This window comes from Drosophila kikkawai, unplaced genomic scaffold (genome assembly GCF_030179895.1).
Source record: "Drosophila kikkawai strain 14028-0561.14 unplaced genomic scaffold, DkikHiC1v2 scaffold_132, whole genome shotgun sequence".
Classification (NCBI taxonomy): domain Eukaryota; kingdom Metazoa; phylum Arthropoda; class Insecta; order Diptera; family Drosophilidae; genus Drosophila; species Drosophila kikkawai.
The window spans coordinates 100,227-125,783 of record NW_027222463.1 but is presented as its reverse complement, the minus strand read 5'-3'; positions in this window follow the sequence as shown (position 1 = coordinate 125,783).

The window sequence follows — 25,557 nt, the reverse complement described above, 5'->3', positions numbered from 1 at the left end:
GGAAATACGATACGATGGGAGGACCAACCCGCTGGAGTTTATAAGGAAGCAGGAAGGTTGGGCGACGGGATACGGCATCGGGCACGACCAGTTGGTGCAAACCATGCCGTTCATCCTGGAAGACGCGGCGAGCGATTGGTGGAACTGCACACCAAACAATCTAGACAGTTGGGAGAAGGTCTCGGGTGAGCTGGTTGAGTACTTCTTACCGCGGAGGTATCAGGAGCAACTCAAGGAGCAGATCCAGCGTCAGAGGCAAGGAGAGACCGAACCAACGAGAGAGTTTGCAATGGAGCTGATGGGGATGATGAGGTTCGCGGATTATACGGCGGAGGAGAAGTTGAACCGCATATACCTGAATTGCCGAAGCCAGATAAAACTATACACGAGGAGGTCGGGGTTCAAAACACTGCCCGAGTTTCTCAAACTGGCCGAGGTAGTCGAGATTATCGAAGCGGAGAGTCTCGAACAACCACAGCACAGACTCGACCAAGAGATCTGCAGAGAGTCCGACGGGGGGCCTTTTAAGAGGGACCCCAAACCCATCGGATGCGGTGAGACGGCTTGGAACCGATCAGGGCACACAGGCCAGGCGGTTTCGGACCAATGGAATACACCAGGAAGTGGAGAGGCCGAGGTGTACATTCGGTCAGCCGTTAGGAAGGAGGACACCGAGGAAGTAGAGGAATCCGACATGGTGATCCAACAAGACCTTGAAGAGGAATCGAGGCAAGAGGAAGCTGGAAGCACCACGGCGCTAGCAGGCGAAATAATAGAGAAAGTAGAAGAGCAGCAGCACGGACGGGAAGAGCAGGAGGACACGGAGCATGCGGAGGAGCCGATACAGGGGCGGATTAACTGTAAGGAGAAAATGACGCCAGGATGGGTATCGTGGAACAGAGACGGCACGACTAGAGAAGCAACAGTGATAGCCAGGAGCGCACGGAGATCGACGGGTATAGTGGCATCACGGGAGGAAGAACGAAGCAAGAAACATCGGCACCAAGACAGAACGATGGACATGACCCCGAACTGGAGAAGCGTCTTCGACCGGGGAAAGGACGTTACGGTGCGGTATCACACCTTCTCCCAAACGGGGGGGGGGAGTGTGACGCGTGTACGCGCACAATATATCTTGGTAGAAAATAATAGGAACAATTAGCATAAGAAAAGGAATCAGCGATATAATGGAAATATTTGAATTGAATGCGCGCGCGCGCCACCGATCGTGAAGGAGGGTCACACTGGACCGACCGGAGGCTGGCCACACTAGTCGGGGAAAATCCCGCACAGGACTCTGGCCACACCGAAGCCTCGCCAGGGCCTATATAAAGCGGACCACGGCCCTGGAGAAATCACTTAGCCGCCGACTGCGATTGGGTCGAGTTGACCTCCCCAGTAGTTAACAGCGAAGTCACTTTTTGGGAACTCAGGTTCCTATTTATAAATTGTAGTTAGGATCTCTGCTGACTTGCGAGTCCAATCTCTGACGACTTTCGAGTCCAAAACACTGCCGACTTACGAGTCCGAGTCTCTCTGCTGACTTTCGAGTCCGATTCTCTCTGCCGACTTGCGAGTCCAAAATACGGCAGACTTTCGAGTCCGAGTCTCTCGGCTGACTTGCGAGTCCAAAATACTGCCGACTTTCGAGTCCAATCCTCTCTGCTGACTTTCGAGTCCAAAATATTGCAGACTTTGTAGTGGCGACTGAAGATCCACGAGATTTTTTTTTGGCCCTAGAAGCATGCTACAGATTTTGTGAATTTTAAGCCGAGCTTTGGGGCGTATATGGTGGCACAAACAGATGTCAGCTTAAAAGCAGGCAACAGTTTTCGCAGTTTTTAAGCCGAGCTTCCAATGCACATGCGTAAAATTCGGCAGCTGCACGTATATGGTTTGTTTTTTTGCAAGACCATATTCTTGCAGATATACTAGATAACTCACAGCGGCGCCAGGGGAGATCTGGAAAGCTCTATTTCCAATTAGGAAATTTTTTTGGCACTGAGCTGCACCTAATTCACTCCATCCGTTTCCGTACTAAATTCTTTTCGAATTGAGAATCGGTGGAGTGCACAAGCCCTCAAATTGCTCCCGCCACATAAAGCCATATAAAGTGCCAAGTCCACTGAGACAGTGTATCGGGTGGAGAAGTTTTTTTTGCCAGATCTTAAGGAATCCCAAGTGAGTAGACAAGAGCTGTCAGTGCCGGTGTACAGTGCGTAACCCCTTTTGTTGCCCAGGTCGCCGAATTAATTGCCAGTGAAGATAGCAAATCCAACGCAGGCGTCGACCAGCACCGAGAGAGAGGTTATATCTTGGAAACCCTCTTTTATTTTTGTTGGAAACCTTTTCAATCAGCGGGTAAATTAATTGTGAAATAGAGTTATTTATTTGGTGCTTACTGTGGATATATTTTATTCAGTGGATCGAGCCCAGCAAGCAGCATTAAAGTTCCGGTCCCGAGGAGCACCCCCTGAGGAGGGGATGAAGGGCTAGGAAGCCGGAAGGAGAGAGGATTTTAAAATACTGTGCTTGTGCGAATAAATCGGCCAACAGCGCGACTGCGCAACATCATTTAGTGGCCGACTATGTAGTTGTGGCAAATTTGGTTGCAAGTTAGGCAGTGGGCAGAGGCTCCAAATGATTGACCGTGGCATGACCTCTGTGTCCTTTTGCGCTTTGACTATTGGCCGGAGCCATGAATATTGTTAGCCAGAGGTCTCGATCAGTGGCCATAGGAAGTGTAAATGCGATTAAAACGAATTAAGGGCACCAATTAAATTGTTTAATCTCCGGATTTGAACTTCGACTAAATTTTGATTTTTCCAACTGCCTAAATTTGACCTCGACCTACATGGCGTGTCATAACTCTTGCGAATGAGTTTTTCTTTGTTAACTTTGCTGCGACTAGAAGTCAATATTGATGAGAAGAACCTTCTTTATGAAGTTATAAAACGAATTAATAATTTTTAAATAGTTAAAGAAATTTTTAAATAATTATATTTAAGTAACTCGTATTATTTTCTTGCTTAATGTGAAGAATAGAGTAGGTAGAAAAGTCAATTTTTCCGTTTTTGTTCAAACTAATGCCATGAAACTTGCAACCATTGAATTCCAGCTCACTTCGAGGGAGATCGATCTTCGCCGATGGAAAAGAAAAATGAGTGAGTGTTAATGCAAAAGTAAACGAAGTGTATTAAAAGTTTAAACAAAAGCAAAGAGGAAAAGAACATAAAAATACGTTTCTACACAATGCTAAAAGATAAGGTTGAATTGAAATCACTACATATTTAAAAAAAAAAAAAAAAAAAAAAAAATAATGAATTACTTTGAAGAGAAAATATTTCTAGAAATTAAATAAGGAACTACGGCTGCTAAAAGAAAAAATTAAACTTTGATTATTATTGAATTTTTCCGAGAAAATGAAGCAAATTAAATTAGCCATTTAAAAAAAAAAGGCGAACCAGAGCAGCGTTCAAAACAAAAATTAAATTAAATTAAACAACTACACATATTAAAAGATATTATATTTTTTTAGTATTATTTAAGCATATATATATACATAACCTATTCCTTAGTCTGATTTCCAAATGAATTCATAAACAATGTTAGCATTAATCTCAAAATTTATATTAAAACGTAATGTTTAAAGAAAGCATGATGGCTTAAATAACTGTTTTACCGACTCGATGATGACTCCACGGTCGTAAGGATCTAAAGGGATCACCAGAGCCATGCTCTAGCGGTGGTGATCATAGGTTGGGTGGGCATATAGCGAACACAATAACACCTGTGTCTTCGCAAAAAATTAAGGATCTCTCTCTCTGTCCTTTCTTCTTCGGTTCCTTCCCCTCTTCTAGTTTTTTTTTTTTTGTTTGAATTTGTTTATTCTTCTCCCGATTTGGTTCTAGTTCACATTTTTGTCGCAAGCACGCTCAATTCTCTTCGTTATTAGTAATAATGCGTAGTTCGTGTCCGAGATCTGAGTAGGCAAGACCTCCACCCCAAAGCCGACGAGCTAGAGCCGGAAAATTACAGCGTGCCCCGCAGCTCAGATCCTCGAAAGCAGCCAGAAAACAACGTTACACACTACAGTAATAATTAATTATTATTAATAAGAAAAGTGGCGCCCAACTTGTGTGGCCTTAGTAAAAGATTTTTTTATTAAGACTCGCGGATAAACAAATTCAATCCTGTTTATTTAATCCTCTCTTGTCAAAAAATTCTTGGATAACAGTTTTGCGAGTATTAGTAGTCCTAACTGGCCAGAGTTTAACGTGTGTGGATTTATTAAAGATACTTTAATAAAACTCGAGGGTAAATAAATTCTTTCCATTTCAATAATTCTATTTTTCTTTCAATTTCCTTCAAGCCTATATCAAAACATTTTTTTTTGTTTTTCTTGAAAGTCTTGGAAAACAGCTGAGATAAATATCTGTGTTCTCAATTGGCCAGATTCACAAGGAAGCAAAAGATTAATTTTCTAAACTTAAAGAGATGACAAGGTGGCTAGTAAAGATGAGGAAAACAGAGGAAGCGATACAGAGAGCTCATCTTCTGCCCCAGTTTATAACACTACACGGAAAATATAGACATTTCTTCCGAGTCGTGCTATATCCAGAAAGAGTATATAAAACATCTTTTATTCTTTTATTTCTTTTGAAGTCTTAGTTTCTTTTGATCATATTCCGGAATACATGCACATCTGTTTCTGAACTAATCGCTGTCCGAATTTGGAATAAAGAAATACAGCTTCCCTCTTTTGAATAGGGTTAAAACTAATCAAAAGTTTTCACTTTTCAATCTTAACATTTCTGAGAAAATTGATTTTTTTTATTATGATCCTTCGAGACGTGTGACAGTTAATCAAGAGTTCGGTAAACACATTTATTACGTATATAAATATTATATCTTTATTTCTCTATATTTTTGGCTTTACTTATCGCAAAGAAGCAAAACAAAGAAATATTTCAAAAAAAATAATAATTGCAGTTGGTTACATTTATACTTTTTTCGCATTTAAACAAAATTTTGGTATCTCGTGGGAATGATGTTGGTAAATCGAACTCCTGAAAAAGGAGCTGAGTCAAGCCCAAAGGCAGTTTGTCCGTTATGTACAGCAGACATAGATCCTGCTGAGGTTTTTTTTACCAGTTGCCGACACGAGTTTCACAAGCGATGCATAGAAGCTCATTGGAAGGATAGCGCACTATGTCCGGTGTGTAAAGTATCTAGTAGACCAGCGATTTCAAAGCCTAGTGAAGTATCTGAGAGACAAACTCGAAGTGGGTCTAAGAAACGACAGCCTTTAGATACAGTCGCTCAGCAAGCATTAGATAATACAGCTTCGACCTCAGGACAAAGTGCACAAGCTAATAACAGTGGGTCGAAGAAGCGACAGCCTTTAGATACAGTCGCTCAGCAAGCATTAGATAATACAGCTTCGACCTCAGGACAAAGTGCACAAGCTAATAACAGTGGGGGTAGCAATTCAAGCGTTATAACAGCAAATGCTATAACATTATTGGCCATGGAGCGAAGATTACTCGCTACGCTTTCGGAAAGGATGACCGATTTAATTCAAAATGCAGTAGCTGACAGCATAACCAGGGTGGTAGCAAGCAACAGTCGTGGGAGTGACAATTCTCAGAGTGAACGTTCTTCAAGTCGATCGCTAGGAAACGATGATGAAAGGGTCGAAACTAGGAATGAAACTCGAAGCAGTCCAAGACAAGTCCTCTTGGCACCGAACTCTCCCGCTTCCCAGAGAAGCACTACATCCGATTTGGTGAACCGACCGGATAAGGTCGTGCATATCCTCAATGGCTGGAAAATAAAATTTACAGGAATAGGAGTATCTGTAGATAATTTTATTTATAGAGTAGATACTCTAACCCGAGAGACGTTAGGTAGCAATTTCGATCTACTCTGTAGACACGCAAGCGTCCTTTTTGAAGGGAAAGCCAATGAATTTTATTGGCGTTATCATAAAGCGCACGGCGAGATTCATTGGGACACTTTCTGTTCAGCTTTGCGTCTCCAGTTTCGCCAGAGCAGAGACGATGGCGATATCGAAGAGCTAATTAGAAACACAAAACAAAAGCCAAATGAATCTTTTGATTCGTTTTATGATACAATATCTTGCTTAGCCGATCAGCTTGAACATCCATGGACGTCAAGTAAATTAATTCGAGTTATTAGAAACAATTTGCGTCCAGAAATAAGACATGAGATATTGAACATTGATATTAATACTGTCTCAGATCTAAGACAGATTTGCCGCAGGCGTGAAGCTTTCTTAGCCGACGTTAAGCGGTGCAGTGGCTACGCGCGGAGCACTCCGTTTAGACGGGAAGTATCTGAACTTAATCAGGGATGTGAAACTCAGGTAGAATCTGAGTCTGAAAACGAGGCTGATGTCGAAGCGTTTTCCTTATTATGTTGGAATTGTCGCAAGGAAGGGCATAGATATCAGGAGCTTGTGGAGCTGCAAATACTTACAAACCAAGCTGTAGTAAGTGTGCAAAAAACTCCAAGGCCGGCATGTCGAAGTCGCAATACAGACAGAAGCCTTCGAGTGCCGTCAGAAGCCAAGCCACGATGACCGAAGAGTAGTAGATACAGCAAATATTACTCAAATTCCATTCCCTGACGAACAACAAATACCTGCTAGTCCCTTGCTACATAGCAAAATCCCAATGTTAAAGGGGATAACTATACCAGAAGATAACTATTTACATGATTTACAGAAACATAAGTCTCGAAATTCTACTCGAATAAAAGCATTCTGGCGAAATGTCAAGCAATGTAGAATTGGCATCGAGTACATAAATTCACTACCGTCAGGACCTAAAGATCCTCGACCCTTTTTGCCAATTCGTGTGCTAGATCGAGTAATTTACGGCCTTTTAGACTCCGGAGCATCGATTAGTTGTGTGGGAGGTAACTTAGCTCGTGAGGTAATGACCAAAGGGGATTTCAAAGTAATCAAGAGTAATGCTACAACAGCCGATGGTCGATCGCAGCAGATAACAGGGTTTTTCCAAGCTGAGGTGGAATACGCCGAAGTAAAGAACCGGTTAAAAATTTACATAGTGCCCTCACTGAAACAGGATCTATATCTAGGGATAGACTTCTGGAGGCTTTACGATCTTCTCCCCAGAAATTTAAACATATCTGAGTTAGACTCAACGGAGACGGACTGCAAAGTCAAAATAGATCAGCACAAATTGTCCGATATAGATAAAGCTAAACTAACGAATGTCGTTAATTGTTTCCCATCGTTTAGCCAAGAAGGTCTCGGTAAAACTAACCTAATATCACATTCCATTGATGTAGGTACAGCTAAACCAATAAAACAACGGCATTATCCTGTCTCACCTGCTGTAGAGAAGGCAATGTATGCTGAAATCGACAGGATGATACAATTAGGAGTAATCGAAGAGTCCGACAGTTCTTGGTCATCTCCAATCGTGATGGTTACGAAACCTGGAAAGGTTAGAATTTGTTTGGACTGTCGCAAGGTGAACAGTTTCACCGAAAAGGATGCATATCCTCTTCCACAAATTAGTGGTATATTGAGCCGCTTGCCGAAGGCTGAGTATATAACAAGCCTTGACCTAAAAGACGCGTATTGGCAAGTGCCTTTAGAAATTTCTTCTCGCGACAAGACGGCGTTTACTGTCCCTGGTAGACCCCTCTATCAGTTCAAAGTTATGCCGTTCGGGCTTTGCAATGCCACAAGCACTATGTCTCGATTGATGGACAAAGTGGTGCCAGCTCATCTGAGGAACGAAGTTTTCATTTACTTAGACGATCTGCTGATAGTGTCTGCAAGTTTTGAGAGGCATTTAGAAGTGCTAAGGGAGGTTGCTTTACACATAAGGCGTGCAGGCTTGACGATCAATATTGGCAAAAGTCATTTCTGCATGCTGAGGGTGCGATACTTGGGCCATATAATCGGCGATGGAGGAATTCGAACTGATCCCGAAAAGGTTGCCGCAATTAGGGATTTTCCTTTACCAAAAACTTTGCGTAATTTGCGTAGTTTTATGGGTCTTTGCGGATGGTATCGCAAGTTCGTCCCTAATTTTGCGTCTCTTGCTGCTCCTTTAACAGATCTGATGACCACAAAAAGAAGATTCAGTTTGACTGAGGCAGCAGTAGAATCTTTCGAGAAGCTAAAGCAATGTCTTAGCGAGGCTCCGGTATTATGCAGCCCTGATTTTTCGAAACCGTTCGCAATACATTGCGACGCGAGTAAGACCGGAGTTGGAGCTGTGTTAGTTCAAGTTTCGGAAGAAGGAGATGAGCGTCCTATTGCCTTTATTTCGAAGAAATTAAATAAGGCGCAACGAAATTATACCGTACCAGAGCAAGAATGTCTCGCTGCGATCGTGGCTCTTAAAAATTTCAGGGCGTATGTGGAAGGACATAGATTTAAAATCATAACCGATCATGCGTCATTAAAATGGTTAATGTCCAACCATGACCTGAATTCACGACTAGCTCGATGGGCTTTGGCCTTACAAAGGTATGATTTTGAGATTAAGCATCGCAAAGGTTCGCTTAACGTAGTGCCCGACTCCTTGTCTCGGGTAAACGAAGACCTGATAGCTGCGATAGACTTGCAGGAGGGATTTCTTGTAGATCTAAATTCCGATCATTTCAAATCAGCGGAATACACCGAATTAGTGCAGAAAGTGAGTGCAAATCAGACGAATTTTCCTGATCTTAGGACCGATAACGGTTACATTTACCGAAAGGCTGAGCATCTGACTGGAGAGCAAGTGCACGATGAATATGCCTGGAAGCTCTGGGTGCCGAAGGAACTGGTTCCTGAGATACTTTCTCGCGCTCACGATAGTTCGTTGTCTGCTCATGGTGGGATACACAAAACCATTGAAAGAGTAAGGCGTTATTATTTCTGGCCTGGACTTGTGACGGACGTTAAGGCCTATATAAATGCTTGTGAGGTGTGCAAAACTACAAAAGCACCAAATTATGTTTTGCGACCACCGTTAGGAAAAGCACCGGAAAGTCAACGATTTTTCCAAAGACTATTTATAGATTTTCTTGGACCATACCCCAGATCCAGAGGTGGAAATATTGGGATTTTTTTCGTTCTCGACCATTTTTCCAAATATGTATTTCTCAAGCCAGTAAAGAAGATAGATGCGAGTGGCGTTATAAAATATTTGGAAGGAGAATTGTTTATGTCGTATGGCATTCCCGAAACGATAGTGTCAGACAATGGATCTCAATTCCGGTCGCACGCTTTTCAAAAATTAGTTCAGCAGTACTGCATTACGCATACGCTTACTGCTGTGCATTCTCCTCAGGCCAACGCCTCCGAGCGCGTTAACCGATCAGTTATCGCTGCAATTAGAGCGTATTTGCGGCCTGATCAGAAAGATTGGGACGAACACTTAGGGCGGATTAGTTGTGCGTTGAGATCTTCCGTACATTCGAGTCTAGGAACATCTCCTTATTACATGGTTTTCGGACAACACATGGTAACTTCTGGTTCCACGTATTCTTTGTTGAGGAAGCTCAACCTATTGGATGACAGATCTTTAAAGTTCAATCGTCAAGACTCGTTTGAGATAGTACGGGAGAAAGCATGCAAGCGGATGCTGGAAAAGCACTCCGAAAACGAAAAGAAGTACAATCTTCGGTCTCGAGTTGTATCCTATGCTGAAGGGCAAGAAGTATTTCGAAGGAATTTTAAGCAGAGCTGTTTCCAGACAGGGTACAATGCTAAATTCGGTCCTTCTTTTGTAAAAGCCAGAGTGCGCAGAAGATTAGGAAACTCTTACTACGAGCTAGAAGATTTGCAAGGGAAACTATTGGGTACCTACCATGCGAAGGATATTCGCCAATGATGTGTCTTCAGTCGGCATCAGTCTAGGGTATCAGTGAGATATATACCCTAGCCAGATGTTACCGGGGGGGCTTTTGTAGTGGCGACTGAAGATCCACGAGATTTTTTTTTTGGGCCTAGAAGCATGCTACAGATTTTGTGAATTTTAAGCCGAGCTTTGGGGCGTATATGGTGGCACAAACAGATGTCAGCTTAAAAGCAGGCAACAGTTTTCGCAGTTTTTAAGCCGAGCTTCCAATGCACATGCGTAAAATTCGGCAGCTGCACGTATATGGTTTGTTTTTTTGCAAGACCATATTCTTGCAGATATACTAGATAACTCACGGCGGCGCCAGGGGAGATCTGGAAAGCTCTATTTCCAATTAGGAAATTTTTTTGGCACTGAGCTGCACCTAATTCACTCCATCCGTTTCCGTACTAAATTCTTTTCGAATTGAGAATCGGTGGAGTGCACAAGCCCTCAAATTGCTCCCGCCACATAAAGCCATATAAAGTGCCAAGTCCACTGAGACAGTGTATCGGGTGGAGAAGTTTTTTTTGCCAGATCTTAAGGAATCCCAAGTGAGTAGACAAGAGCTGTCAGTGCCGGTGTACAGTGCGTAACCCCTTTTGTTGCCCAGGTCGCCGAATTAATTGCCAGTGAAGATAGCAAATCCAACGCAGGCGTCGACCAGCACCGAGAGAGAGGTTATATCTTGGAAACCCTCTTTTATTTTTGTTGGAAACCTTTTCAATCAGCGGGTAAATTAATTGTGAAATAGAGTTATTTATTTGGTGCTTACTGTGGATATATTTTATTCAGTGGATCGAGCCCAGCAAGCAGCATTAAAGTTCCGGTCCCGAGGAGCACCCCCTGAGGAGGGGATGAAGGGCTAGGAAGCCGGAAGGAGAGAGGATTTTAAAATACTGTGCTTGTGCGAATAAATCGGCCAACAGCGCGACTGCGCAACATCATTTAGTGGCCGACTATGTAGTTGTGGCAAATTTGGTTGCAAGTTAGGCAGTGGGCAGAGGCTCCAAATGATTGACCGTGGCATGACCTCTGTGTCCTTTTGCGCTTTGACTATTGGCCGGAGCCATGAATATTGTTAGCCAGAGGTCTCGATCAGTGGCCATAGGAAGTGTAAATGCGATTAAAACGAATTAAGGGCACCAATTAAATTGTTTAATCTCCGGATTTGAACTTCGACTAAATTTTGATTTTTCCAACTGCCTAAATTTGACCTCGACCTACATGGCGTGTCATAACTCTTGCGAATGAGTTTTTCTTTGTTAACTTTGCTGCGACTAGAAGTCAATATTGATGAGAAGAACCTTCTTTATGAAGTTATAAAACGAATTAATAATTTTTAAATAGTTAAAGAAATTTTTAAATAATTATATTTAAGTAACTCGTATTATTTTCTTGCTTAATGTGAAGAATAGAGTAGGTAGAAAAGTCAATTTTTCCGCTTTTGTTCAAACTAATGCCATGAAACTTGCAACCATTGAATTCCAGCTCACTTCGAGGGAGATCGATCTTCGCCGATGGAAAAGAAAAATGAGTGAGTGTTAATGCAAAAGTAAACGAAGTGTATTAAAAGTTTAAACAAAAGCAAAGAGGAAAAGAACATAAAAATACGTTTCTACACAATGCTAAAAGATAAGGTTGAATTGAAATCACTACATATTTAAAAAAAAAAAAAAAAAAAAAAAAATAATGAATTACTTTGAAGAGAAAATATTTCTAGAAATTAAATAAGGAACTACGGCTGCTAAAAGAAAAAATTAAACTTTGATTATTATTGAATTTTTCCGAGAAAATGAAGCAAATTAAATTAGCCATTTAAAAAAAAAGGCGAACCAGGGCAGCGTTCAAAACAAAAATTAAATTAAATTAAACAACTACACATATTAAAAGATATTATATTTTTTTAGTATTATTTAAGCATATATATATACATAACCTATTCCTTAGTCTGATTTCCAAATGAATTCATAAACAATGTTAGCATTAATCTCAAAATTTATATTAAAACGTAATGTTTAAAGAAAGCATGATGGCTTAAATAACTGTTTTACCGACTCGATGATGACTCCACGGTCGTAAGGATCTAAAGGGATCACCAGAGCCATGCTCTAGCGGTGGTGATCATAGGTTGGGTGGGCATATAGCGAACACAATAACACCTGTGTCTTCGCAAAAAATTAAGGATCTCTCTCTCTCTCTGTCCTTTCTTCTTCGGTTCCTTCCCCTCTTCTAGTTTTTTTTGTTTGAATTTGTTTATTCTTCTCCCGATTTGGTTCTAGTTCACATTTTTGTCGCAAGCACGCTCAATTCTCTTCGTTATTAGTAATAATGCGTAGTTCGTGTCCGAGATCTGAGTAGGCAAGACCTCCACCCCCAAAGCCGACGAGCTAGAGCCGGAAAATTACAGCGTGCCCCGCAGCTCAGATCCTCGAAAGCAGCCAGAAAACAACGTTACACACTACAACTTTCGAGTCCGAGTCTCTCGGCTGACTTGCGAGTCCAAAATACTGCCGACTTCAGAGTCCGATTCTCTCTGCTGACTTTCGAGTTCGAATCTGCAGACTTTCTAGTCCAACAAACGTCTTCGAGCTGACTTTCGAGTCCTTATCTGCAGACTTTCGAGTCCGAACTTCTCTGAGCTGACTTTCGAGTCCAACAAACGGCGCTGAGCTGATCGTCGAGTCCGACAACTACTGGGTTCGGTTGACTTTCGAGTCCGAACGCATTCTCTCGTGGTTGACTTTCGAGTCCGAACGCATTCGCTATTGGGTGGCTTTAAAGGCCCATACCCTGGCGGGACTATCGGCATCCCCCTATCGGACAGCCGCACTCGGGACGAGGAGGACGAATCGGAACTACGGCAGAATCGAGATCCGGCATGAAATTATTGAAAATTGTACCTTTTTAAGTAAATAAACATTAAGATACATTTACGGCATAATCCTCTAGCGTTCTACTCTGGGACGGGGTCGGAATCTCTTACAGCAACCACGCCTGAACCAAATAAATATATCTGCACAGACCCTGGACGTCCCGCTGACTACCCGTGGACGACAGGACGTTACAAACTACGCAAATTAGCCTCGAATTACTGCAGGATATAGACATGATACGATATATTCAAAAAGGGTTTCGAGAAGGGTTAGTACAAAGTACGCATAGGTATACCAAGGCAAACCACAAATACCTTAAAGATTTTGATTCTAGTAAAGAATCGGGATATTTAATGTATGTGGATGCGAATAATTTGTATGGTTGGGCCATGTCCGAGTCCTTACCTTATGGGGATTTTAAGTGGCTAGAGCCGGAAGAAGTGGATTTGCTTAATGTTGAAAACATTAGTGAGGATAGCGAGTATGGGTATATTCTAGAAGTTGACTTAGAATATCCATACTCGCTTCATGATTTACATAACGATCTCCCTTTCTGTCCAGCCAATAAACTCCCCTCGGTAAATTCAAAAGTCACAAAATTGATTGCAGATTTACATAACAAGGAAAAATACATTATTCATTATAAGACGTTACAACAGTGTATGAAGAATGGATTGAAACTTAAAAAGATTCACTCCATTATTCAATTTAAACAGAAGCCCTGGTTGAAAATATATATTGATATAAATACAGAACATAGAACCAGGGCTACAACTCCGTTTAAAAAAGACTTTTTCAAGCTCCTAAATAATTCAATTTATGGAAAATGTCTTTAAAATAGTGAAAAGCGCGTTGATATACGTTTAATTAGTGAATGGGCAGCTCCACCCATTGGACCGCAAGGCGGACGTCCAAGACTATGTGCGAGGGACTTAATAAGTCGTTCAAACTTTCATAGTTTAAAAAAGTTTACAGATAAACTTTATGCAATTCAATTAAAGAAATTACATAACGTTTGTGATAAGCCGCTATATTTAGGTTTCGTGGTTTTAGAATTATCGAAATGGAAAATGTATGATTTTCACTATTCATACATGAAACCTAAATTTGGGGATGCGCTAAAACTTAATTATATGGACACTGATTCATTTATTTACTCAATAAAAACAGAAGATTTATATGCAGACATTAGAAATGATATCGAGTATAAATTTGATACATCCGAGTATTCAGATGAATTGGCTGCACTTTATAATTTTAAGCAGTGTAATAAGAAGCGGTTAGGTTTCTTTAGGGATGAATTGAATGGTAGGGCAATGACAGAGTTTGTAGGCTTGAGGTCAAAGATGTATGCCTATAAATCAGAAAGTGTCGGTAATCAGCCTGAAAAGTGTGTGAAAAAGAACAAGGGTATAAAACGTAGTTGTTTACAAAAAATTACATTTGATGGATATAAAACATGTCTATTTACTGGTCAGCAAGAATATGATTCTATGTGTATGTTTAGATCTAGAGGACATGAAATAAGCACGATAAAAATAACGAAAATAACATTAGACAACAAAGATGACAAGCGAATTATTTGTGATGATGGAGTTTCAACTCTAGCAATAGGGCATTATTCTACAATAGAAAATAGAATAAGGAGTGAAATGGCCACTTTGGAAGCTCAGACAATGGTTTGGCGTAGCCAAATAGAGAGTTCTCAAAGACCTCTAACTAATAAAGAAAGATTGAAGAAAATGAAAGTGCGACTATAGAAAAAATGACCCACCTTATAGAGCATTATGCTTCTGATTATTATGCTAAGAAATTCAAAGAATAATAAGAAACAAAAAAAAATAAAAAATAAATAAATAAAAATAAAAACAAGAAAGGAAGCTAACTTCGGCACGCCGAAGTTTGTATACCCTTGCAGATTGGTTTTCATATTTATATTATAAATTATAATGCCGAAAACAGACACTAAACTGAGTTTCATAACATTTTACCTATACTTATTATGTTTACAGTTTGACAGTTACAGTTATACATTCCCAGCTTTACATATTCTCTACATCTACGGATCGCTTCTATGGCAGCTATATGATATAGTTGTCCGATTTTCATAATATTGTTACCAAAATTCTGAAATAATACTAAAAGCTCATGTCTCAAAGTAGATGAAAATACGTTGAAAAACAACGAAGTTATAATTTTCTCTATTACTTTCCCTATCGTTCCTATGACAGCTATAAGATATAGTTGTCCGATTTTCATAAAATTTTTACCAAAATTCTGAAATAATACCAGAAGCTTATGTCTCAAATTAGATTCAAATACGATGAAAAACAACGAAGTTATATTTTTTTTCGATTAATTTCCCGATCGTTCCTATGGCAGCTATAAGATATAGTAGTCCGATTTTCATACAATTTTTACCAAAATTCTGGAATAATATAAAATGGCTATATCTTAAAAATGATGGAATAATATTGAAAAACAGCCAAGTTATAATTTTTTTTCTAAAAATTTATCGAACATTTGTATGGCAGCTATATGTTATAGTCGTCCGATCCGGCCCGTTCCGACATATATAGCAGTGAGAGTATATAGAAGACTATATACAAAGTTTCATTCAGATAGCTTAAAAACTGAGGGACTAGTTTGCGTAGAAACGGACAGACGGACAGACGGACGGACAGACGGACAGACGGACATGGCTAGATCGACTCGGCTGTTGATGCTGATCAAGAATATATATACTTTATAGGGTCGGAAACGTATCCTTCACTGCGTTGCAAACTTCTGACTGAAATTATAATACCCTGCAAGGGTATAAAAATAAAACAAATGTAAAATATGTAAATAAAACAAATTATATAAGCTTGTAATAAAATATAATAATAATTTATTTAAAAATTTTTAAATCTAAGATATTAAAATTATAAATAAATCCTATGTAAATAATAGTATATTTAAGAATTTATTAAAATATCATAAATAAAAAAAAAAAAAAAAAAAAAAAAAAATGAAAATTTTCAAAGTGTTTGAATTATTACAAAATTTCAGATGTTTCAATCCAACTATCAACAGTTTTGGGAAAATTTAGCCAGCGGACAAGAGCTCTGTTATTCTTTCTTTTCAAGACTTTTTCAACTAGGTATTCATCTGGGAAACGAGTTTTTTTCAGTTCTTCTTTATAAAAACCACCCTTAATTGGATTAGAATTTAAATCCTCCAGTAAGTATGTCACAGGATTAGTATTTTGTACTTTAATAATTTTAAAGATTTCAGTGCTCCAATTTTGCGTATAGGCTTTTTCAAAAACTCCTTTATATTTAGAAATTCGAACATTAAGCCTAGTACTCTGACGAGAAAAACCCGCTGTCTAAATTGTAGCGCTTGCTCGGGTTAAAGATACTTTTGTAGCGCCACCTATGGGATGATCGCACCGAGTTGCCACTCAAGCAGAGGACGGAATGGAAGATAAGATGAAAACAGAATTTTATCCGTGAGAGGAGCGATGACATAGGCTCGGGTGCAATGTCAGGTTTCGGTTGCGACCCGAAGTGGGTTCAAAAGAAGGGAGAGGGTTCCCGCTCGAAGCGCGGCGTCTCTAATGACATTGCGAAATCTGCACTGAAACGGAGAGGTTCCAAAAATCGGTCCGGCTGAAGTTCTACCTATAACCCGAAAAGCTAACGGCAGTGTTTAATATTTTGTGACCAGTGGTTTCATTCTGCGGCTAGGCCAGCTTTCCCTCAGTGTCCACGAAGAAATAGGGCGAAAAACCTGGAGTCCCCTGGGTAAGCGAGTGCGGGAAGAGTGACGAAAAGTGTGCAGAATATTAACAGTGAAATTTTGGCTTAGGCTTGGGGCTCGAAAAAAGGGGTCAAGAGTTCCGACGTCTCCGTCTGGGAGGGCGCATCGACCTGGCCCGATCGGAAGTTGGATCGAGAAGCAGCAGCGAGACCGACCGTCAGCAGCAAGATAAGGAAACTTCCAGCCTCGGCCCTCAGCTAAGCGCAGAAGCGACGGAAGCAGCGGAAGCAGAAACGGCGGCGAGAGAAGTGCCAGAAATCCAATAAAACCTCCTCATAAATAGCAGCAGAGGCAGAAAAATTTAACCACCGCGCATACGCGCTAATTTTCGACCCATTTCTATTCTCCTCGTAGCATGAAAAAGAGTATGTGAAAGGGCAAAGTCCAGAGGTTTAAGTAGCGGCTTTCTTCGTCTCTTTTATGTCCCATTTTTTTTTGTCTCGAGCTGGAACCCAAAAGGGATCAAATGGGAAGTAACGCTTCGATTTCAAGCCAAGCCAGCGAAGAAGGCTAAAAGACTCTGAGACTCCTATATTTGTTCCGGATGAATGCTGAGATTTTTTTTTATTTAAATATATAGGTTAATTTTAATTTTTTTCTTATTTTTCATCAGAGCTTAAATGCGGTAAAAGAGAAAATAGAAAGCCAAGATGGCGACATAGAGAAAGAAACTAAGCAAAATTATCAGCTTTTCCTAACTTTCTTATTGCATGAAATGTTTGAATAAAACGACAATAATTGTTTTGCGTTCAAAGGCACAGTGGGAAAATTCGGTTTTTTTTGTCGCTGAAAAGTGTGAGGCCCTTTATATCTTTTTCCCTCCACAGCTAGCACCGAGGAAAGCGCTTTCGTCGATGGATGTTAGTAATGAGTGAGTGATATGCCCATATTTTCCTATCTCTGGCTCCTGATCGAAATATAAAAAAAAATATAATGAAGTAATGACAATTGAGAATGCCATAATTTAAAGGTTAATTTTGTCGGAGCATCCCACAGTTCGGCTTTGCGTTTTTCTTTCTCTTTTGCTCGCGCCCCTGCTGATATAAATCCATTTTAATTGTGTATGATTATGTTTTAAATTGTTTTACCTTTTATGTATTTTTAAAATTTAGTTTATGTTCGAAATTTATTTATTTATGTACCAGCATGTTAAGAAATATTATTTTTAATTTGTTAGAATAAAAATTATAATGTTTTAAAGAAATTTGAAAGTGGCCGCGGCTAGCGTATGCTTGTGATGTAGGGTAGCACGACGAAGGGGTCGCTCAGGCTATTATGCTCTGAGGCAGGAGCGACTGTAGGTAGGGAGGGCGAGCCAGATCCTCCAGGTCAGCAAAGGCTTGTTTTAGCACGCGAGTATCGTAGTTATTATTAAAGGCAATCCGAGAGTCGAACAAGACCACCACTCCTATAGCCGACGAGCCGCAGCCGGACACTATTTCCGCGTGCGCTCGAATCTCGAGGATCCATCCAGCCGAGTATATAGTTAAGTGTAGCCGCTCGTTAGATTTATAAATTATATAGATAAAGTAATAATAATAAAGATTGGCGCCCAAGCGTGTGGCCTCATATATATTTTTATGTGACTCACACACACACAAACACAGAAGTATTTGCCAAAAATTTTCTTTCAGTCAAGGGGTGGGCTAAAAACTAGGTTGTGTTGACAGGTAGTCACGAAGCCACGGTTGCTCCAGCTGTTAGGAAATCATAGTCTATTTCCACTCATAGTTGTTCGGAAGCAGGAAGACGGAAAGATGACTCAGAGTTGAAGTGTCTAGCCGGCCGCAGACGATAGCATAGAGATCCGAAGTAGACAGACTTGTGTATACTCTACACAGTGCAGCCCGAGTCAGTGCACATCAGACGCATAGGACTAGCAGGTACATTTGCTTTCAGAAGCGAGAACCTGACCACGGATGATTGGCATGGACAAAGAGCACAACAAATTTCATGGGGACTATTATCTTTCGATATTATTTGCATAGGATATACTGAGCGTTTATCTTTCAGAAGAGAAACTCAGGCCACAGATAATAGCGGAAGACATATACCCGAAATAAACGGAAGAGTAGGAGCATCAGCCGCTTGAACGGCAGACAGCGAAGCTTAGTCTGACCGCGGCGAAACGCTCCGTGTTGTTGTTGGTGGTTAGCAATGAGCAACGCATTGTTGTTTTTGCCAAACAGCGATAAGCAACGCTCGTCAATTTTTCTAAATTCTCTTTTGTGCTGTTCGAAACCTTTTGGTTGTAAATAAGTGCATTTTAATTGCAAGCATTGCTATGCTTGCTGGCCGACTTTTATTATTGATTTTTGATTTTGATTCTGATTTTTGATTTTTGATTTATGACTTTTGATTTTTTTGATTTTTGGATTTTTGATTTTTGATTTTTTTGATTTGTGATTTTGATTTTGTATTGGGGACAAAGTTTTGTTTATATTTTTCATATTATTTTGTATTATCGTTAGTTATCTGCGTTTAAATAATTTTTTTTGTATACTTTATTATTAAAAACATTTATTAAAAGAACCTAAAATTCCTAGTTCTGAGGAAAGCCGGAGTTTAGTTGTGGAACTTGGATAAATTCTATATTTATTTATTTTAGACTTTTAATTTTTTTTATTTCTTAATTTCCTTATAATTTTATCGTTAATTATAGTTTTAAATAATTGCATTTTGTCGTTTTTTATTTATTTTATCGCTTTATGGTGGGTGTCTCGTAGGCGTCCCATACTCATTACTCCGTTTTTGCCAGAAAAATTTTCTTTTGAGAGATCATGGATCCAGAAGCTTCGGGGTCACCGAAATGCATGCTCTGCGACAAGACCTTGTCGCCAGACCAAGTGACACGGGGAAATTGTGGACATTCATTCCACAAGGAATGCGCGGAAGCATTAGTCAGAAAGCAGGGTAGTTGTCCAGGTTGCGAGGCCAAGGGAACTGCCAGCAAGACGGCAAGGACCCCAGTTGCTAAGAAGGCAGCCACAAGCAGCATTGACGCAGAAGCGATCAGTAGAATAGTGGCGCAACAACTTAAAACGTTGCAGCACGATATGCTAACCACGCTATCTGAGCAGATGGGGCAAATAATTCAGGCAAATTTGGCGGCACAGAGGCACGAGCCACCGAGATCAAACGAATTCGTCCATAACTTCGGAGTCCAATCAGTGTCAGGGGATATTGAAGTCCAAGATAGGCCCACCTCCGCCTTTTCCAGCTCGGATTTGGGCAGTCGTCCTGATAAAGTCGGACAAATCATCAGCAGCTGGAAGTTGCGATTCAATGGGGCTCAAGATGGGTTAAATGTTGATAAGTTTCTATACCGAGTTGAGGCTTTAACACGGCAGACACTAAATTCGCGGTTTGATTTGGTCTGCGGCAACGCCAGTGTGCTGTTCGATGGGAAAGCGCGAGAATTCTATTGGCGTTTTCACAAAGAGTCAGATAGCTCAAGGTGGGATCTGCTTACAGAAGCTTTACGCAAGCAGTTCCGAGATACGAGAACGGATGTGGATCTGAGAGAGTCAATTCGAGATAGGAAACAGAGAGAAAAGGAAAGCTTTGACTCTTTTTACGATGCCATCGTGCAGATAACGGACTGTCTAGAAGTTCCAATGCCAGAAAAAGATCTTATTGAAACACTTCGCAGAAACTTACGGCCGGAAATACGGCATGAGCTTTTAAACGTAAGAATAGATTCCGTTCAAAAGCTTCGCGATATCTGTCGGCGTAGAGAAGGGTTCTTTGAGGACGTTAAGCGTACTTATGGATATCAAAAGCCAGCTCCTTATCGGAAGCAGGTATCTGAGCTATTGCAGGACTATTTCTCGGATGACGCTTCGGAGTTTTCCGACGCGGATCAGGTAGCGGAGGTAGACGCACTTGCACTTATATGTTGGAATTGTAGAAAAGAGGGGCATCGTTATCATGATTGTGAAGAAAAACGAAAGATATTTTGCTACGGCTGTGGCGCCCCGAATTCTTATAAACCATCCTGTCGCAAGTGTCAAAAAAACTCGAAGCTGAACACACGACCCCGACAACAGCCGTGTGTTCCTCGGGAAAAGCCAGCGAATCTAGATGTCAACTAGCTGAGTATTTCGAGAAATTAGAGGCAGATACTGTCGGCAATCCGCCGCTTTTCTGGCCTCAGGCTTTGAAAAACAAGCTAATACCGAATATATCAACAAAAATAGCTAAAACGTGCTCGCGAAATGCAAAGAGGATTAGGAACTTTTGGCAAGTGGCAAAAACGATCGACGCCATCAGATATAAAAGCCAGGATAGACGCCCATATGCTGAAGTTCGCCTGTTAGACAGAGTGGTACTTGGCCTTTTAGATACTGGTGCATCCATGAGTGTTGTGGGCGGGAATCTGGCCGAACAAATCATCAAACAGAGAATACCTTTTAAGAGGGTGGCATCCATAGTAAATACAGCCGATAGTCAACAGCAAAGAGTGATAGGTCGATTTAAAACTCCGATTCAGTATGAGGAAAAGAAACAAGAGCTTGATTTATATATCATTCCTTCGCTGAGTCAGGATTTATATTTGGGTATCGATTTTTGGACCGCTTTCGACCTGTTGCCTCCTGAGATGAGTATAGAGGAATTGTCTAGTGACGCGCATGTTCTGTCTGATATCCAGCAAGCCAAATTGCAGGCAGTCATTGAGCAGTTTCCATCTTTTGCGGTTTTGGGTTTGGGAAAAACGAGCATGCTTTCGCATTCAATCGATGTTGGGGAAGCCAAGCCCGTAAAGCAAAGACATTTTCCCGTTTCGCCAGCTGTAGAGAAGTTGCTCTATGAGGAAGTCAATCGTATGATTCAGCTCGGTGTAATCGAGGAATCAGATAGCCCTTGGTCTTCGCCCGTGGTATTGGTGCAAAAACCAGGGAAGGTGCGACTTTGCCTCGACAGCAGGAAGGTGAACGCTGTGACAAAGAAAGATGCATATCCTTTGCCACAAATAGATGCCATACTCAGTCGATTACCCAAAGCAAATTTTATTTCTAGCCTCGATCTTAAAGATGCGTACTGGCAAATTCCATTAGATCCGCAGTCGCGCGATAAAACCGCATTCACGATCCCGGGCAAGCCATTGTACCAATACAAGGTAATGCCTTTCGGTTTAACGAATGCATCGCAGACAATGACTAGGCTGATGGATAAGGTAATACCAGCGGAACTCAGAAACGAAGTTTTCGTGTATCTAGATGATCTCTTGATTGTCTCAGACAGCTTTGAGGGTCACTTAGGGGTGTTGAAGACAGTTGCTAGCCACATAAAAGCCGCTGGTTTGACACTCAATGTGGAGAAGAGTAAATTTTGCATGAGGAACGTTAAATATTTGGGCCATATAGTGGGCGAAGGAGTAGTGCGAACGGATCCAGATAAAATATCTGCAATGACGGATTTTCCGTTACCAAGATCTTTGAAGGCATTAAGAAGATTTCTTGGAATGGTCGGTTGGTACCGGAAATTCATAAGCAATTTTGCAGCGGTATCAGCTCCCTTGACTGATCTCTTAAAGCCCAGGCAAAAATTTGTTATGACTCCGGAAGGAGAAGAAGCATTCACAAAATTAAAAGAGATGCTTTGTTCTGCCCCAGTTCTTCGTAGTCCGGACTTCAGTAAGCCATTTTATATCCATTGCGATGCTAGCAACTCCGGAGTTGGAGGAGTGTTAGTGCAGAAATCGGAAAGTGGCGAAGAATGTCCGATAGCTTTTGTCTCGAAAAAGTTGAACAAGGCTCAGAAGTCGTACACTGTTAGCGAGAAGGAGTGTTTGGCGGCAATTATTTGCATAAAGCGATTTCGAGCTTACGTGGAGGGCCATGATTTCACTGTCATCACTGATCATGCGTCCCTCAAGTGGCTTATGTCCCAAACGGATTTAAACTCTAGGCTTGCTCGGTGGGCGTTGAAACTTCAAGGCTTCACTTTCAAAATTGAGCATCGGAGTGGTAAGCTGAATGTGGTCCCTGATGCGTTATCCCGAGTCAACGAGGAAGAGATAGCGGCCGTAGATGCAAGTCATGGGCTATTAGTTGATCTTGAATCTTCCCATTTTCGCGATCCTGACTATGTAGAGTTAGTCGAAAAGGTTGAGGCTAATGCAAGTAACATCCCAGATTTAAAAGTAGCTGACGGATTTCTCTATAAAAAGACAGAGCATTTAACAGGAGACCTGATGCATGATAAATTTTGTTGGAAGCTATGGATTCCTATGGGCTTGGTGCCCGAAGTTCTCAGGAAGGCTCACGATGATCCCTTAGCCTCTCATGGAGGGGTCCATAAAACTCTAGAGAGGATAAGGAGATATTATTACTGGCCTGGATTAGTGAAGGACGTGAAGGAATACATTCAGGCGTGCGACACCTGCAAGATGACTAAGGCTCCCAATAGCACATTGAGACCACCCATGGGAGTAGCTCCAGAGTCCGCGAGGCCTTTCCAAAAGCTATATGTGGATTTTTTGGGTCCGTATCCTAGGTCTAGAAGTGGGAATGTGGCCATATTTATCGTCCTAGATCACTACAGCAAGTTCGTTTTCCTTAAGGCGGTGAAGAAACTGACAGCGGATGTTGTTGTAAAGTATATGCAGCAGGATCTATTCCACACCTTTGGTGTCCCTGAGACTATTATCTCAGACAATGGATCTCAGTTTAAATCGGAAGTATTCCAAAAGCTGTTAAGGGAATACAAGATTTCGCATACTTGTACTGCAGTTTACTCGCCCCAAGCTAATGCGTCCGAGCGAGTGAATCGATCCGTCATAGCTGCCATACGATCGTATGTACGCAGCGACCAGAAAGATTGGGACGAGCAGTTAAGTAGCATCTGCTGTGCTCTCAGATCAGCGGTCCACTCAAGTCTAGGCACGTCACCTTACTACATGATCTTTGGGCAGCATTTCATCTCATCAGCTGCAACTTATAAATTGCTGAGAGCTCTCAATCTGCTCGAAGATAGGTCTCTGGCGTTCACGAAGGAGGATTCTCTAGAACTTGTTCGCAGTAAAGCCTTGGAGGTGATGAAAAATCAATTCGAAAAGAATGAAAAGAGATACAATTTGCGGTCAAAGGAAGTATCTTTTAGTGAAGGCCAAGAAGTCTACCGAAGAAATTTTAAGCAGAGCAATTTTGCAGCAGGGTATAACGCGAAATTAGGTCCGTCCTTTATAAAAGCAAGGGTAAAGAAAAAGATTGGACAAGCTTATTATGATCTCGAGGACTTGCAAGGGCGTTATGTTGGTAGGTTCCATGCCAAGGACATAAAACAGTAGCCTCGCAAGCTGTTTTATCAGTCTTGGAGTGTTGACCCCCAAGTCTGATCTTGGTGGGGGTGTATTTCTGTAGCGCTTGCTCGGGTTAAAGATACTTTTGTAGCGCCACCTATGGGATGATCGCACCGAGTTGCCACTCAAGCAGAGGACGGAATGGAAGATAAGATGAAAACAGAATTTTATCCGTGAGAGGAGCGATGACATAGGCTCGGGTGCAATGTCAGGTTTCGGTTGCGACCCGAAGTGGGTTCAAAAGAAGGGAGAGGGTTCCCGCTCGAAGCGCGGCGTCTCTAATGACATTGCGAAATCTGCACTGAAACGGAGAGGTTCCAAAAATCGGTCCGGCTGAAGTTCTACCTATAACCCGAAAAGCTAACGGCAGTGTTTAATATTTTGTGACCAGTGGTTTCGTTCTGCGGCTAGGCCAGCTTTCCCTCAGTGTCCACGAAGAAATAGGGCGAAAAACCTGGAGTCCCCTGGGTAAGCGAGTGCGGGAAGAGTGACGAAAAGTGTGCAGAATATTAACAGTGAAATTTTGGCTTAGGCTTGGGGCTCGAAAAAAGGGGTCAAGAGTTCCGACGTCTCCGTCTGGGAGGGCGCATCGACCTGGCCCGATCGGAAGTTGGATCGAGAAGCAGCAGCGAGACCGACCGTCAGCAGCAAGATAAGGAAACTTCCAGCCTCGGCCCTCAGCTAAGCGCAGAAGCGACGGAAGCAGCGGAAGCAGAAACGGCGGCGAGAGAAGTGCCAGAAATCCAATAAAACCTCCTCATAAATAGCAGCAGAGGCAGAAAAATTTAACCACCGCGCATACGCGCTAATTTTCGACCCATTTCTATTCTCCTCGTAGCATGAAAAAGAATATGTGAAAGGGCAAAGTCCAGAGGTTTAAGTAGCGGCTTTCTTCGTCTCTTTTATGTCCCATTTTTTTTTGTCTCGAGCTGGAACCCAAAAGGGATCAAATGGGAAGTAACGCTTCGATTTCAAGCCAAGCCAGCGAAGAAGGCTAAAAGACTCTGAGACTCCTATATTTGTTCCGGATGAATGCTGAGATTTTTTTTTATTTAAATATATAGGTTAATTTTAATTTTTTTCTTATTTTTCATCAGAGCTTAAGGGCGGTAAAAGAGAAAATAGAAAGCCAAGATGGCGACATAGAGAAAGAAACTAAGCAAAATTATCAGCTTTTCCTAATTTTCTTATTGCATGAAATGTTTGAATAAAACGACAATAATTGTTTTGCGTTCAAAGGCACAGTGGGAAAATTCGGTTTTTTTGTCGCTGAAAAGTGTGAGGCCCTTTATATCTTTTTCCCTCCACAGCTAGCACCGAGGAAAGCGCTTTCGTCGATGGATGTTAGTAATGAGTGAGTGATATGCCCATATTTTCCTATCTCTGGCCCCTGATCGAAATATAAAAAAAAATATAATGAAGTAATGACAATTGAGAATGCCATAATTTAAAGGTTAATTTTGTCGGAGCATCCCACAGTTCGGCTTTGCGTTTTTCTTTCTCTTTTGCTCGCGCCCCTGCTGATATAAATCCATTTTAATTGTGTATGATTATGTTTTAAATTGTTTTACCTTTTATGTATTTTTAAAATTTAGTTTATGTTCGAAATTTATTTATTTATGTACCAGCATGTTAAGAAATATTATTTTTAATTTGTTAGAATAAAAATTATAATGTTTTAAAG